Raw genomic sequence first — 16,634 nt, 5'->3', positions numbered from 1 at the left:
ATGTCATCTGAAGCATTTTACAATGCTTTCTTAAAGGTAACTTATAATTTAATGGGAAATTGTTAGTTGGTTAGTTTTGATTAATGTGTACATAGTGCAAACTGGACAGATGACCTGTTCACCCTGAAGTTGATCATTTTAAAATGTGCTTACTACAAGAAAGTGCATTTCTGTTTGTAATGTATGCCAACTATTTGATGTCTGTATTCTGTTTACTATCTCCTCTGCATATAATGTCATGACTCACTTACTGCCCCTTATATACAGTATCCATACCTCTACAGCATTTCTCCTACTCTCTCCTACATCTCCCTCCTTATCTACTTCTGGGATCCCCTGGGATATCACTGCAAGCGAAACAAAAAAACCTTTCAAAAGAATAAAAAAAATTAAAATATGTGTACTCACAACTGAAATGTCCATATTTGAAATAAACAACCACCATATACATTAAACCACAGGTGTCATTAATTATGTACATACTCCTGCTTCATGGAACAAGCAACCTTTCCCGCCACATATACATTAATGATGTTTCAAAACATCAATAAATACCATATATTTACATATATAAAAAAAAGAAAATGTATATATTTTTTTTAATCAGATATCATCTTTTATGGTGGTCTGATTTTCATTTTGGTGGAGCACAACACAGCACAGCAATATGCTCCATATGCAATAAATGAAAAATAAAAACAAAGTGAAGATTATGGGCCTAATTATGGGTATGGAGGCAGCCATGCCCTTAATAAGGCGGGCTCCAATACCGGGTTCTGTGAATGAGGAATTACCGAGTCATTCCGACCTTGGAGGACCCGATAATTCCTCATGCACAAAACCATTCCCCATTCCCATTTGAGCCCCCGTAGCCATGAGGCTGCTTGTCTATTATTCTAAATGGACTTTACCATGCTGCAAGAAACTTTGAGTTTTTATGCTTACTTTTCCCAAAATTGAACTTATAGACCTGATCTCCCACCTTGTATTCCCTTATAGATGTCTTCCTATCATAATATGTTTTTGCACTATCAGCAGCCCTCTCCAGATTCTGCTGCACAAATGTAAATGCATGTTGTAAGTGCTTCCTCAACTTTTCCATCTATTCGTGAATTGGGGAGGCATTCACAAGTGTTTGTTCATGGGTCCTGTACAACAATTGTTGTGGCAACACCATCTTTTTTCTTGTTAGTATTTCCTGAGGACTGAGATTTGTTGATTTAGCAGGGGTCGATCTAATGGTCATCAATACTAAAGGCAGCCAAAGGTCCCAACTAGAACCTGCCTCAGCCACAAATGTCTTTAAATATTATTCCTTTCCACCCCACCTGAAGAAGAAGGCCGATATGAGATGTGCAGTTTCCTTTTCACACACAATATTTGGCAAAGTTTGGTCATCAATGCACTAGTGAAATAACTACCCCGGTCTGACTCTATCCTTTGGGGTAACCTAAATCTTGAAAAAATATGATTTACCACCAGCGTGGCTGCTGTTTGCGCACTGCAATCCAGTGTGGGAATGCATTCCACCCACTTGGACATTAGACAAACCACTGTTAATATATATTGATTTCTCCTGGCTGATATTTTTACAGGCCCAACATAGTCGATTTACAAATCGGACCATGGAAGGGTCAAACCTCTTTTCATTAATGGTGCTCTATGCATAATAGGTGAAGCAGGCTGAAATTGTGCACATACCAGACACCCTCTGGTGTATAGTTCAACATTGTAGGACATATGTGGCCAATAGGCATAATCTTTTAAAATTTCCAAAGTTTTTTGTGAACCCCTGTGTCCTGCAGTTATTTCATCATGTGCATGTAACATCAATCCCTGAAATGACAAGAGCATCACCCATTGGATGTGACCTGTTACAGATTCTCTAATCATCAATCCATTTTGTAACCTAATTCTCTTTTTGTTCTTCAGCAGTACTCTCAATTCTTCTTTCCCTTTACAATCATTTTCCATTAGAGGATTTTGTTCTGCATCTACCAAGCGATTGTAAAACATGCCTAAAATTGGGTCTTCTTTTTGTGCTTTGATCATGTCCTGATCTGGGGTATCAGAACTTTTTTCTCCAATATATTATTAAATCATTTTCTGACATGAGTTTGTCTATGGCTTGAATCATCTTCCCATGTTTAAGAGGTTTATTGTTATATGTGAGCATACCTTTTGCCTTCCAGCCAGGTAAATATTCCATAAAACTATTTTGAGCATAATCAGAATCAGTCACTAAAACTATCTCTTTGAACTTAGTTTCAGCTGCGTTAGCAATTGCCTTGTAAATGGCAGCTAACTCTGCTATTTGACTACTCCTAGATTCAATCCTCATGCTCACTCTTGGGATGTTATCACATTTAAACCAGATATTTCCTATTCCTGCCTCAAGCTCTTTTTCCGTATTATTTTCTACATGATATGTCCAACCATCCACACGCAATGTTGTTAAATCCCTACATGCATCCTCATTAAAATCTTTGTGGGGAGATTGTTCAAATTCATTCAAACTTTATTCTATTTCTGCTTCATTGGGTGTACATTCAGCTGCTCAATCATGCAGATCCGCTAGCCTTGGGCGACTGGCCTCTTCATATTTTTGTCTATATTTTACTTTCACAGGAAGCCCCTTCAATGCCAACGTCCAAGAAGTAACTCTGGACTGTGCCAAATTACCTGACCTAATTCTTTTACTTTGCAGTAACTGTAGGGATTGGTGATTTGTTTCAATAATTACTCTTTCCCCTTGAATGATGGGACAGAAATGTTGCAATGCCCAAACAGTGTTTAGGTGTGCTTTTTCACATTCACTGAATGTAGTTTCAATGTGAGATAACGCCTTGCTAGCATATGCTTTAGTTTTATTATTCAAATCATGCCTTTGAGATAACACTGCTGACATACATTGGTCAGTGGTCATATTTCTACAAAGAAATCCTGGTTCTTTATGGGATATGCCAAAACATGCACCTTCATGAGACATTCTTTCAGCCTAGCCACCGCTTCACACTGCTCCTTTTCCCAATTCCAGAGATAAATCCTGCTTTAATAATCTGGTTAAAGGTTGGGTAATCTCTGCATAGTTCTCAATGCATTTCCTGTTATAGTCTGGCATCCCTAATAAGCTTTTTAATCCTTTCAAATTAGTGGGCTCTTTCAACTTCTGTATCGCTTCCACCATTTTCTTTTGTGGATTCAACCCATTCTCAGTCACCTCATGACCTAATAAGTTCACTTTCATTTTACACCATTGTGCTTTCTGCAAAGATACTTTGGCTCCCACCTTCAGTAACTGGCCAAGCATATGTCTAATCTCATTAAAATGACTTTGCTGATTCTCATTTTTAATTAACACATCATCTACATAAACTATTGATGACCTCTCTGCTGCATCTGGGAGTGCCTTCCTCAAAAATATTCCAAAATCACTCCTACTATTCACATACCCAAAAGGTGTTCGCGACCATGCATATTGGGATTTGTCAAACGAAAATGCAAACAAGTTTTGTATGTCTTCAGCCAGTGGCAGACACCAGTAACCAGATGGAAGATCTAATGTGGTAAACACCTTTGACCCGTGGACCTGTGTGAGACCTTGATCAATAAATGGAAGTGGCCACCTGGAAACAGGCATTCTCTTGTTTAGCTGTCGTAGGTCTGCACACATACGCCATTGGCCATTAGGTTTTAACACACCCAAAATGGGAGTATTTGATGTGCTATGAATAGGCCTGATGATTCCTCGTGATTCTAAATGTGTAATTATCTCGGCTAATGATTCCAAACAAGCCTGGGGCAACCAATATTGACACACAAATACTATTCCTATCATGTCCCTCCAGTAATGTGGCCACATGCAGATCGGTTAGGCCGCTATCATACGTTCCTTTGCGAAAAACATCTTTAAAATCCATAAATATTTTTCTCAACTGATCCTTTTTGTCTTCATTGGTACATGCATCTGCAGCCTGAACCTGCTCTTCTACCATTTGTGAAAATTCTGGGGAATCCTCTAATGGAGGAACCTCTGTGCTCTGCTTTAACTGTGTGGCTGTATCTCTTTGGAGAGTTGACACATTTAAATATTTTGGAATATTGACTTCCATTTCAATATGCTGCTTTTCTGTTTTATTTTCCTTTACATCAAATAGAATGCAATTATCTTGGTGACAGCAGACTGTCTCACTTGAATCAGATGGATACACAGAATTAATTTTAAATATTTATTAAGGTTGAGAATCCAACGACTCTGGCAAATCACCCTGCACATTCACATATCTCTCAGGTATATTCACAATCACGGCATTATTGAAATCTGCAGTATAATGAGATTTTTGTATTGCCATTCTTAATGCAGAATTCTCCTCTAAATGAATATCCTGGCACCCATTGTTGCCCACCAGTATCTTAATAGGCCCATCCCCAATCTCTTCCAGTGGCGTATATTCACATTCTAGCACTTTCTGCCTCATGGATTCATTTAGGCACACAAATGCATCAGAATCCCTCTTCTGGTGTCCCTTTTGGTGTTTTTCCGTTATTGTAACTTGTCTGGTAAATGAAGGAATGGTAACATCCCTTTTCACCTGTAATTCAATCGCACATGGTACCATCTGTGCACAATGATAAGCTTGTCTCTTGTCTTCAAACTCAGATACAGGACTCCCCAATCTGGACCACACTTTGTGATTAAGAAAATCTACCACCATACAGATTCATGCATAATGTAGTTTCCCAAATAAAAGTTATTCTGTGCCCCACTCACTATTCACACGTTGTGACAGATAGTTTTCGGCCCAATGGTGATTTTTAGCATGTATCTTCCTATGACTCTATTCCCTCAGTCTGGATCCCTCAGTCCGGATCATCCAACCAAAAAAAGTGTTCATTTTTTATTCTGAATTTTGGGATCTCCTCCTTGTCAATTATTTGCTGGATATTTTCTCATTAATGAAACTTCTTTCCTGCTAAAGTGTCTTCTATCATTTCAGAATGACCATTTACATGGATAGGGATCCATGTCTGGCCATCTCCCATTTGTATTTCAGAAAAGGGTCAAAATGTGTTTTTCTGTGTCCATCTCTGGAGTGACAGGTGGCTTGCATTTTTCTTCTTTTAAGTAAAGGTGTAATGTATTTTCATCTGTTTCTGTTTGCCATTTTGTCTTGGGTTCCAAATAAATCTTTAGAGACTGCTTATTTTCTTTACCTCGCATTTCACCCTGACACATTAGAATGACAGTGACACTAGGTTCACAGTCATTCTGAAGATACACTTCCACTGCATCATCTGACTTAAGCACTGTATGGCATTCTTTTATACTGTTTTTCTGTGACCTCACCTTCTTAGGCCTCAATGGCTTTTTGGCTAGGGACCATAAAACCCCATTTACCCCATCAATGAGAGGTGAAAACCTTTTCTGGCAATTTGTCCCCATAAGGAAAGGTATTTCACTGAGAGATGTGTTCAATACTTCCTGTCTCATCCTGTGTTTCCCTATCTTTATGTCAACCTCAGCGACACCTTTGATAGGTATCTCATCACCATTAAAATTGTGCACCCGGCCTTCATTTTGTCTCACTTTGATATGCTTTTGTGGGGATCTCCCTTCATTGATACTTTTTACCAACTCTTTGGACATGATTGTGGCCTGTGCACCTGTGTCAATCATTGCAAATGCATTGCATTTCTCTTCCACAGTAATAGGAGCATAATACCTGTCCTCAACTTCTTCCAGCCAATAAAAAGTGTGATTTTTTGCTGATTTCAGGACTCACCTTTCTTAGTATCTTTTCACTGCTTGCCAAACACATGGGCATGTGAAATTATATTTTCCCTCCTTTTTGTCCATTTCCTTTGTCTATTTTCCCATGTTCAGAACCCATTTGGAGTGTAGCCACTGTTGCCCCTCTAACCTGGGACTATCAGTGTTTACACTGCAGTTTTCTGACTGAACATTCTCACAAAGATCACGTGTTAGCTTGTCATTTTCTAGCTCAGAACACCTATTCGCATTTTGCATGGTACCTGTCTTCTCGGTCTCCTGAAATATGCGTGGCTCAAAATACTCCTTAGGTGACTGGCCAGCACCCTCCTTTTTAGCAACCATTTTTCTTGTCTGGACTTCATTAGTATTCTGACTATCAAGGGAGGATATTTTAACCACTAACCTACCTCTTCATTAGGTGTCTTATCTTCACAGAAGACGTCCTTTTTAAATTTGTCTGTTTTTTAGAATTTACTTGTTCATTTTCTCCTTTTTTGTTCTTCATCTGCACACACTTCAATAGTCTGGTTCAACTCCAAATTTAACCACACCTCCTTTTTGTGTGTGTGTGTGTGTGTGTGTATCCCTTGTCTCATTTTCATTTGTGGGTATTTTTGAATCAGCAAGCAATTCCAGACCGTTACACAAAACTGGTTCATGGGATTCTGTATTTTTCATTGCAGCGGCTATTACATAGCCACTTGTTGTCAGAACGCGCAAGATACTCCTATGACATTCCGCACCTTCACTTGGCTGCTGTTTTTGGACTACACAGAGTTTTCCTATTTGCTCAAACAACATTTTAACTTGGGCCTCAAGTAATTGAAATCTGTCCATGTCCCTGGATTCCTCTCTTTGCGGCTTAGTCCAGCATTGGTTAAACTCACCCTGATTGTACCTATTTTGGTATCTCTGAGGAGATTGATTTCTATTTGAGTTATTTCTGAATTCATGGGCCATAGGAGGTGGAGAACGCCGTGTGACCATTCTGTGGCTGTGGTAGACTGGTGGCGGTGACTGATTATAATGGTGCGGGACATAATTCATGCTTTGTCTTTCATTTAGTGGGAACTGTCCCCTAGTCCCCAATGCTGATTTTCATTCTCAATGAACCTATCCACATACTGGGGCCTTTCGTGATAACCATATACCATGGTATTTGGGTCAAATCTGCTCTGCGTCCTCAGGGTCTGGTTTGGGCCATTGTTCCTTTGATTTTGACTTTGATTGTTTTTCATGCTTAACACATCGGGCTGGAAACCTACTCTAGGTCTGTCACCCAAATATCTAGGACTAATGTAATTTTCTCTATTGCTCGGGGCATGTGATTGGAACATAGGTATCTAGGGTGGCATCCTCTGTGGTGGTGTGCCCTTCTGGTTAGGTGTCACATTGTTCCTGGCCTGAGTTTGGGCTGATTCAAGTGGCATTTTTGCAGATTTTATCTCCATTACCGTTGATTTTGATTTTGTCTCTCTATTACAATAGGTTACCTCATAGGTCTGCTGTTAAACAATCCACTCTAAGGATTTTTCTCGGTCAAACTCGCAAATTAACTGTGATATAATGTCTTTTTGGAGACCATAAAAGTAGGCAGTCTTAAATTCTACAGAATTAGGGCTAAAATATACATCAACACGCAAAAATGCTCTTTTTAATTCTTGGAGGAACTGAGAAGGGGACGTATCTGGCTTCCCTGTCATGGTATACGCTGCTTTCTTGGCATCTTGCATTGACCGATAAGGTGAGAAATGATGTCTAACCTCTTTTTCCAAATCTGCCCATGACAGGTTTTCTTGTTCGTGAAGGCCTCTAATGACACTAGCAGTTTCAGAATCAAGTGTTAGGTGAAAGTATTGTCTATACTGTTGCCTAAGTATCTGAAGAGCTTTAAATATATCATGCACTGTTTCTAAGTGGTCTTCTATACTACAAACGCTTCCCTTTTTTAATGGTTTAATCAAAGTTTTGATGGACTTCATTATTTTGATGGGGCTACTTCGCGCAATATTCGGGGGTACATTATTCGGCCTCTCATTTCTTTTCTCTGGTGGGTAGGACTGATGGTAACCACCGGTGGGCGAATAAAATCCCCCCAACGGGCTACAACCAGATCTAGCCACATGTACAGCTATTTGTATATTGCTTCCTCGGGCGTGGCTAATCTCAACTGCATTAAACATAGCGCCTTGTGGTTTTTCTTGAGGTTTGAAACTAAATATTTGCTGTTCCAAATCTTTGCACCTTTTATGAAGTCGGTCTGTGTCCTGACAAAGGTTAGAATTCTCATCACTAATCTTATTAATCATGGCTTGCATTTCATTTATTTGCATTTGGCACTGATTAAACTCTTTGTCTTTCTTGTCATTCTCTTCTAATATTTTACCCATTTCCTGCTCTATAGCATGAAATTTGTTTCATCGCTCCATGTTATTCTTTTGTAGCGTCTGCATTTCCAAAATGGTGCCATCCTTGTCTTGCCTGATTGCGTCTATAGCCCCTTTTAATTGCATCAGTTACTGTTCACTCTCCTCAAACTGCCTTTTTTCTGGAGACAGCTGTTTGTCCATTCACTGCATTTCATCTGCATCCCTGTGTTAGATGACTCTAATTCCAATTTTAAACACTTTACTTGCTCACTTGTCTCCCCCAAACTAGTCTGTAATTTACTAATCACTTCAGAATCATTCTCCTGCAGTCTTAAAGACCGATTTAAAAGAAACCAAAGCTTCGCACATAACGTTATTATGCAATATTTTTCTGCATTTTTGTCTGAACCCCTGAAAAGTCTTAATAGGCAGACCGGTACGATGCTGCCTTCTTCAAAGATATCTTGCAATGACTCCTTTTGAACCTCTGCAGATATGCGGTCCCTCCATAACACTGCATGTTCTGATGACCACACTCCATGGGCAAATAGCGATGCCTCCAGGTAGTTTACCAGCTCAAAAAAATTTGCTTCAATTTGGGACATAATGACACTGTGTGCAGCATCACACTACCAGCTCACATAATTAGTTCCCTTTTTAAGTGCACCAAATGGCTGTGCTGAACACACTTGCCACGCCCAGTAACTGCTTTAAAATTCCTTCCCACATGCCAACGCACCAAAATATGTTGGGGATTTTGTCAGAGGGCTATTACATAATCTTGTGGGATTTTCTTCTGGTGGTATAGTGGTATAGCGTTATTCTGATGATACCCTCTATGATGTGACAAGACTTCCCTCTATCACCTGTATTCTATTTGGGTTCAACTCTAAATACAGATTTCTGGGCCTAACACACTTGAAATGTTAACAGTGCTGTCTCTCCAGCAACTTGTTTACGAGGCTGGACGACTGTCTTTGTCAGATCTGCTCAGCTGTAAGCATCCACAGCCTAAACACCACACTCACACTCTGTCTATATATAAAACCTGCAGTAAATCAAATGACACAACCCGAGCACCATGAAAAATGGATCAAGACACACAGTAACTTTTAAAATGTGCATTTATAAATGAATTTACCGATCGTAAAACAGCAACATTAAATATCGATACAAATAATCATGTATTCAGTAAAAATAAGTAGCAAGAAAGAAAATGTCAACATGAACTCAGGTCAATGATACAACATGTGTTTCACCCACTTCACTTCGACCTTGGGTTGTGAATTTTTGGCAAGAACCATGCTTAGTACAAAATGCATTTACTCCAAATACCATTTGAAAGGTGCTGAATTCTTTTACATAAAAATAAAACTTCCCTGACTGTCTCAGAATACATTCACACACGTGCACCTCACTTATCACAGATATACTAACATTAAATATGAGCGTGATTTCTGCGCTGTTATCACGGCAACCCTTCTTTGTTGTCCTGCCAGAATGCAGCAATATCGCAACTCCCGCACCCAGGCAATCCAGATAGAAGGCCAAAACCTCCCTCCGATTACAGCTCATCTTCTCAGTCTGCTGCTCTGGAAAAATCTTGCCTATCTGCACTGCACAATCCCACCCAGTCACTTGCTCATCTGTCGGCAGAACCCCAGACACCTTCTGTCTCTTGAATTTATATGCTATCCCTGTCAATCTCACTAAAAACCTGCCTCTAACATGATGTGCATCATCACCCGATTTGATTTCTCTGGAAGTATAGCTTTATGAATAGATTTGTAAAAATAATTTCCTCTGTGTACAATGGCTCTTTCACCTGAGTGCATATTTCTCTCACAGTTTGTGCAATGAAATCACAGTCAACAAACTTGTGCCTTCACGTTTTAACTCCACTGCACTTTTGACATTTTATCTGAAGCATTTTGCACTGCTTTGTTAAAGGTACATTATCAATTAATGGGAAAGTGTTAGTTGGTTAGTTTTGGTTAATATGTACATAGTGCGAACTGGATAGATGACCTGTTCTCCCTGAAGTGGATCATTTTACTACAAGAAAGTGCATTTCTGTTTGTTATGTTTGCCAACTATTTGATGTCTGCATTCTGTTTACTGCCTCCTTTGCATACAATGTCATGGCTCACTTACTGCCTCTCATATACATTATACATACCTCTATAGCATCTCTCGACTCTCTCCTACAGAATGATGCTTTGTCAGATTCAGATTTATATAGGTGTTTCATATCCATGTCTGGCAGATGATGAAACAGTTTATGGCGTATGTCATTGATTGAGGGGACATTGAGGTGAGATTCACTTATTGTCTCTCATATACATTATACCTACCTCTATAGCATCTCTCCGACTCTCTCCTACAGAAGGATGCTTTGTCAGATTCAGATTTATATAGGTGTTTCATATCCATGTCTGGCAGATGATGAAACAGTTTATGGCGTATGTCATTGATTGAGGGGACATTGAGGTGAGATTGAGATGAGCTGTGAACTTTTGGTGTGCTCTATGACCCAAATACCATGGTTGGAAAAGTCTTCTCTCAGTGGCTCCATGTAGAATTTGATGATGCCGGGAGAGGTTTACCCTTGAGGTTGAGTTGGTTGTGGTCTACAAATAAGGAGGAAAACTATTTTCAGTAGGACTTAAAGGTCGACTGTGCCAAAAGTCTTTGTGATATTTAGCAAGACTAAAAGGCAACAGTTCATATTTTCCATGACTTTGAAGACATCTTCAATTTCTTGGGTGTCTGCCATCTCAGTGTGGCCTATACATGCAGGAGATACGTTGTTAAGTTATTTATTTAAATGGGATGGCTACTGCTTTCTCAAGAATCTTCAGAAGAAAAGGCAGGTGAGTTTTGGGGCAGAAGTTAACAATGCAGTTGGCATCAAATAAGAGTTTCTTGATTTCAAATAATTTCATTATTTGGATATCACATATCCACTGTTGGTCTGTTGGTGGTGAAAAAAGCACAACAATAATGAACAAAGTAGTCAAGAAAAGATGAAACAGCTTTTGACATAGTCATCATAGCTATTATATGGGAGACCATGTTTAAGCTAAATATTTCGATCCCACTTCTAAGAGCTATTGAAAGCCTTTATACAGAAAATGGGGCTCATTCTGAGCCTGCCGGTCGGGAAACAACGGTGCCGGTAAGCTTACCGGCACCATTGTTTCCGGACAGGCATATTACAGGTCTGCATGCCGGAGCCACTGTGCCTGACAGGTCGTACCCTGCCAGGCACAGCGGGCACGGTATGCAGACCATCATGGAAGCACCGGCACAATTAACAACGGTCTCAGTGCTTCTGTGTTCCCCATTCCCATAGAGTCCTCTTGGACTCTATGGGAATGGGGAATTACAATTTACTGCGCCTGACTTTCAGGACCGCCGGGGTTGTAATCCCACGGTGTTACCGGTAAGTCAAGCGCCGGTAAATATTTACTGGTGGCCCAATGAGGAGGTTATAAGTTGGGGTATGGATGGCAGCACTTTGTCAGTGGTACGCAGAAATGGGAGTATGCCAGGGTTGCGTCCTGGCCCCTAAATTGTTTTGTATTTTCATGAACTCGGCAATAGAAAGACTATTAAGCCTTCCGACAGATACCCCGGTGCTGACAAAGGACAAGATCCCTGTTCTTATGTTTGCAGATGACACGGTGCTTCTTTCCTTAAAGCCTAACAGTGTCAAATTACAATTTGAAGCTTTTACTGAATTCTGCAGATTGAACAGGCTTAGCATTAACATCTAAAAAAGGAAATCTTTAATTTTAGTAACAGCAGACGGAAAGGCAGGAAGCCCATAAGACTTGAGTTGAGTGACGGGCCAATCAAGCAGGTTGAGCAGTATGACTGTTTGGACCTGTGGGTTAATAACGACTGCAAGTGGGATGCCAAAATTGGCAGGCCAGGGGTCACACTGTCTTGTTACAGTGAGGGCCTCGCAAGGTTCACGGGGGAACACAGGCATGGGGCAGTCAGGGTCTCCCTCGAGGCCTACAAGGCCCAGGCTATGCAAGCCGCTTTGTATGACGCTGAACTTTGGGGCTTCAACAGATGCCCAAAACATTCAGTAATTGAAAATAAGTACCTGAAGAACATTTTAGGCTTGCCCTTTATTGCACCTAATCTTCCGCCGTACTTGGAGGTTAGCAATATGCAGCAAATTGAGTCTATCTGCAGGACTATTCCAGAAAAATGACAAAATCATTGTGTGTATCTGTGGCCTCCTGATCAGTATCCTGATTTGCAGCACCTGCTCTACACAGGGTCAGAGGTCACAGATGCCCATTTCAAAACTGCAGTGACAGCCAAATCTCTGCAGCACAGGGGCTGTATTTAGTGTATGCACCCTTGTACCAAAACTATTATGATCATAAATCGCTCATGCTGGTGGTAGGATAGACTTTAACAATAAAGCTATGCCTGTGTTAAGGCGTAGTGAATGGTTCTACTTATGATCATTGCAGCCACATCCAATTTGATATCACACATGTGTCAGTTCCTGTGAGCCAAGCTCACCTGTGGAAGGTGATATGTATGCTGACCAGACAGGATGAGCCTGTCAAATGATAGTTCAGGAACCTGAATGGCCATGCCTCCTCTTTGATCTCTTTGTGAGGGCAGGTAACACCATAGACCAGGGACAGAAGCACAGAAGGCATCTGCCCTGGGCCAAGGCATCAAAGGAACACACCCATTCAAAAGGACTATTCTTGCATGAGGGTGCTGCATATGTTAAGGCCTCTGATTCTATTGAGAAGGGGAGGGGATGGGGTTAATATAGCCAGAGGGAGATCTGTACAAGTTTGGGAAACATATGCCATATTGTTTCTCTCTACCTCTCTTTATGATTCCTGTCCCCTCCACTTCCTGAAGCACAAAGCACTTTGGGTGTGATGTCATAAGGGCAAAGTCCACACATTCCAAGAGCAGGGAAAAGCAGACTAGTTTTAGTCCAATCACCGGTGGATTTTTACCTTTAAAAGAAGAGGTCTCACACCACTTCTTTGAATCATCCTTTGGACTCCAATCCTGAAAGAAGATGTTGTTGCACCCTCCTGGGAGAGCATTCTTTTTCAGAGTCCTCCAGTAGTGAGGTGAAGGCAGGTGTTCCAAGGCAGAGGGAAGCTCTCTCCCCCCTAACCATCTCCAGGTACAATTTGGGGTGACCCCTGCTGCTGGACCAAGATCGCATCTCTGCCAGCCAACCTGTTGCCTGGGACCTCACTGTGTTGCAGGACCCCTGAAGGTTTGTGCCAGCCTCCCACATGTCTGGGAGCCCGAGAAGGGACTAACCTTGGCCCTTGAGACACTGGAGTAGAACTCACCAAATCTGGAAGCCAGAACAGCCGAGACCCCTGTTGTCAACGTCAACCTGCTGTGAGTCGTAATTTGAGTATATTCGACAGCGAGCCAACTATCAGGATCCTTCAAAGCTGTAATTGATGGTCATTGTTCTTCAAACTACCGTTGCTTATTCGCCTCAGTCTGCTGTTTGCACTGCATCCGCTGAAAGGAGCATTGTTGCCTAAGCTCGAACCAACAAAGCACTGCTGCCTTGCATTGCTCAAGTCTCCATCGGAAGCACCAGCCTCATCCTCACCACTCCTGTAAGTCGATCGACCTGACCATGGTGCCTCCCGATCCAGGACCTCAATGCCCCACATAGAATTGACTCACCTGCACTTCCCGGCCCAGCTCGACCACTGTCGGTCCTCAACCTCGAAACTGCTCCAAGTGACAGCACGATCCACACAGCTTGAGTAAACGATTTGAGACTGCAGATACCTTCCATTCGACCAGGACTTGATGTCAGGCCTCTTGAGTTCTTGGATGATTTGGAGGACTTCCTTCTGACCTTGTTGCACTGATGCAATCGGTTGTGAGTAGTGAACCATTTATGCTTTGAAGGTTTCTGTATTCCACAATTGTTAATGGTAGGCCTGTTTGTCTGGTGCAAGGTTGTCTCTCCAGAGTCTCTCAACTCAATCTTCCGTTTTTGTATGTGATTTGGCTTGTGAGTAAATTAGTTGAAGGCTTGTTCCTTTTGTGAAGTTTTGAATGGCTTTTTAAGTTCTATTTTTCTCAGGGTGTTTTTTTATCCCTTAATGAATGTTGTTGATTTGGTCATCCAGAGTTCTGACCTGAGTTTCAGTTGCACTCTGTGGTTAGGACACTACAGGCCTTTCCTCAAGGAGCGAGTTTGCATTATTTTCCAAGTTCTTGTAAACGTCAGAGTGCCTTTGGAGGGTTCAATGAGGGTTTAATGAGCATTGACAATTCATCGAAGACAGTTGAAAGGTCTTCTCCTCAAGGTAAGATGACTTGGGAGGAAACCAATTATTTGAGGTGAAGCACACTGAGGTTTGCACTGAAACACATTGCAGCTGCATTATCGTTCTTTTCAAGTCAGGTGTATAAATTTCCCATAATTTTTTGGTGTCTACAGAGAGATTAGTGACCATGTCAGCCAGGGTGTTTGTGACGGAAGGGTTGTAGGAAGGTGTTCTACATGTAAGAAGATAGGCTAGTTTTGACATGTGTGGGATTAAGCAGATTAATATGAGAGATTTGCAGCCCAGGATATTATCAAACAAAGGGTTTTACATTTGATGGTATCTGTGAACAAGTGCAATACCTCCTCTCCTGGTTGTCCTGGTAATACACATTTTGTAACCTGAAGGAATAATTTAGGGTATGACTGCTGCAATGTCAGAGATGTCAGAAGTGTGTTTTGCAATTGAACGGAAATGGATGAGGCGACATGTGATACGAACTGCTCCTATTTGGCTCCTTTGAGTAGATGGAAGTTGACTGCTTTGTTCTTTGTCTCACAGTCATTGAAAAGATGTTATTGTTACATTCATCCTCAAAAAGTCTGAGTGCGCTCTTTTTCAGGTTGCTCATTCCATTGAGAGAATGCATCAGGGTGTCATGTTGTGATGCATAGCGTTTACCGTGGTGAATTGAGGAGTGACCTGCTTCTAGATGTTGGAGCAGTATGGGGTGTAGATCTAGCTGTGGACATTGAGATAGCTTATGTTACTTCACCGTACACTGAGTTGCTGACCCGAGGTGAGAGTTGGTCATTAGATGCCACTGCAGGGAGTTGTTTAATGAGGTACCAAGGAGATAAATACTCTTAAGGGTCTTCTGAAAGGGAGAAGAGGGCTACCTTTGTTGTCCCTCATTGACTGATTTTTAGGCAGCGTTAAAACCTACACCTTACCTTGCCTGCATCTTCCTTCAGCTCTGATCCTGCTGTCTTTTCTTGTTCTAGTCATGAAACGGTCTTGAGCTGTGAGGTTTAATGAGAAGTATGCTGCTCTTACCTTTGAGCAATGGCCTGGTGGCCACTCTTTTGCTCCTAGTACATTGCAGGCTAGGAACGAGCTAGTCTGGCTCAATTTGCTTAAGCAGCAAAGTAGGGCGGCTATGGAATGATTAATCCAGTGCAAGAGCAGCTCAGTGTTTCTCTTAAACCATTGATTTACTAGAAGTGTCATAGCAGATATAGAAGTACTTTCTGCATGTTTCAGCTTCCTGATCTGGCCATTGTTTGGCTCATCTCTAGAACAAGGTCGGGCATAGTGCTCCCCCTTGCACCACTACTGACTCGTATGTGATTTCTTCACAGTTGTTCACAGCATCTCCTCTCTGTAGACTGTGCCCACACTCCACACAAAGTGTCAGTGATGCCATCAAACTTCGCATTTCTGGTGTTTTTCGCTAAATTTGGCTGGTTGATGTTCTTTCTGCTGTCAGCATTCTTTATCCAACTTATTTTCGAAACACTGCATCAAAGTACCATTGCACATTTGCACAGTGTCTCCTCCTTGTGATATTTGCTGTGAGTAATCCTCCCTACCACTGACACATGCAGATAAAACATGGCCACTTTTCACCTGGAATGTTGGGCCATAATTGCTACTTTTAAATCCACATACCCGTATTTTGCAACACACGGATGAAAGGAGGTCTGTCACGTGAAGTGCTGTATGGACATCAGCTGCCAAGGCATGGACCGTCGCCATGTTGGACAGTTTTGGTTTAAACAGTTAGAGCAGAGGGTGTACCTCCCTGAGGAACCCATTATGACGTCTAACCCACTTAGTAGCCTGCTCGATTGGTTCTAGTGGAGAACGGAGATTAGACAGCAGCTGCCAGTGACACAGTATAGAAAATGTCACATCTATAGCTCTTCTGTGGATGTTGTAGTAATGTGTGATGCATTGCACTGCTCACATGCCCTGTCTAACATGTGCCAAGTAGATTTCCAATGAGTAGACATTGAGATCTTTAAGTTGTGCGTAGCAACTCTTGCTGAACCAGCAATTGATGCAGTTCATTTTTGCCATGGTAAGTCTGGCTAAAATGTGAGCTAATTGTCTGGGCCACAGAGATCATTTCTTCCACAAGCTGAAAAGTATTGATAAAACGTGTGATGACCAGAAAGTACATTT

Source organism: Ambystoma mexicanum, chromosome 8 (assembly GCF_040938575.1).
Source record: "Ambystoma mexicanum isolate Mex_15411 chromosome 8, UKY_AmexF1_1, whole genome shotgun sequence".
Classification (NCBI taxonomy): domain Eukaryota; kingdom Metazoa; phylum Chordata; class Amphibia; order Caudata; family Ambystomatidae; genus Ambystoma; species Ambystoma mexicanum.
Note: the sequence above shows the minus strand (reverse complement) of the source record.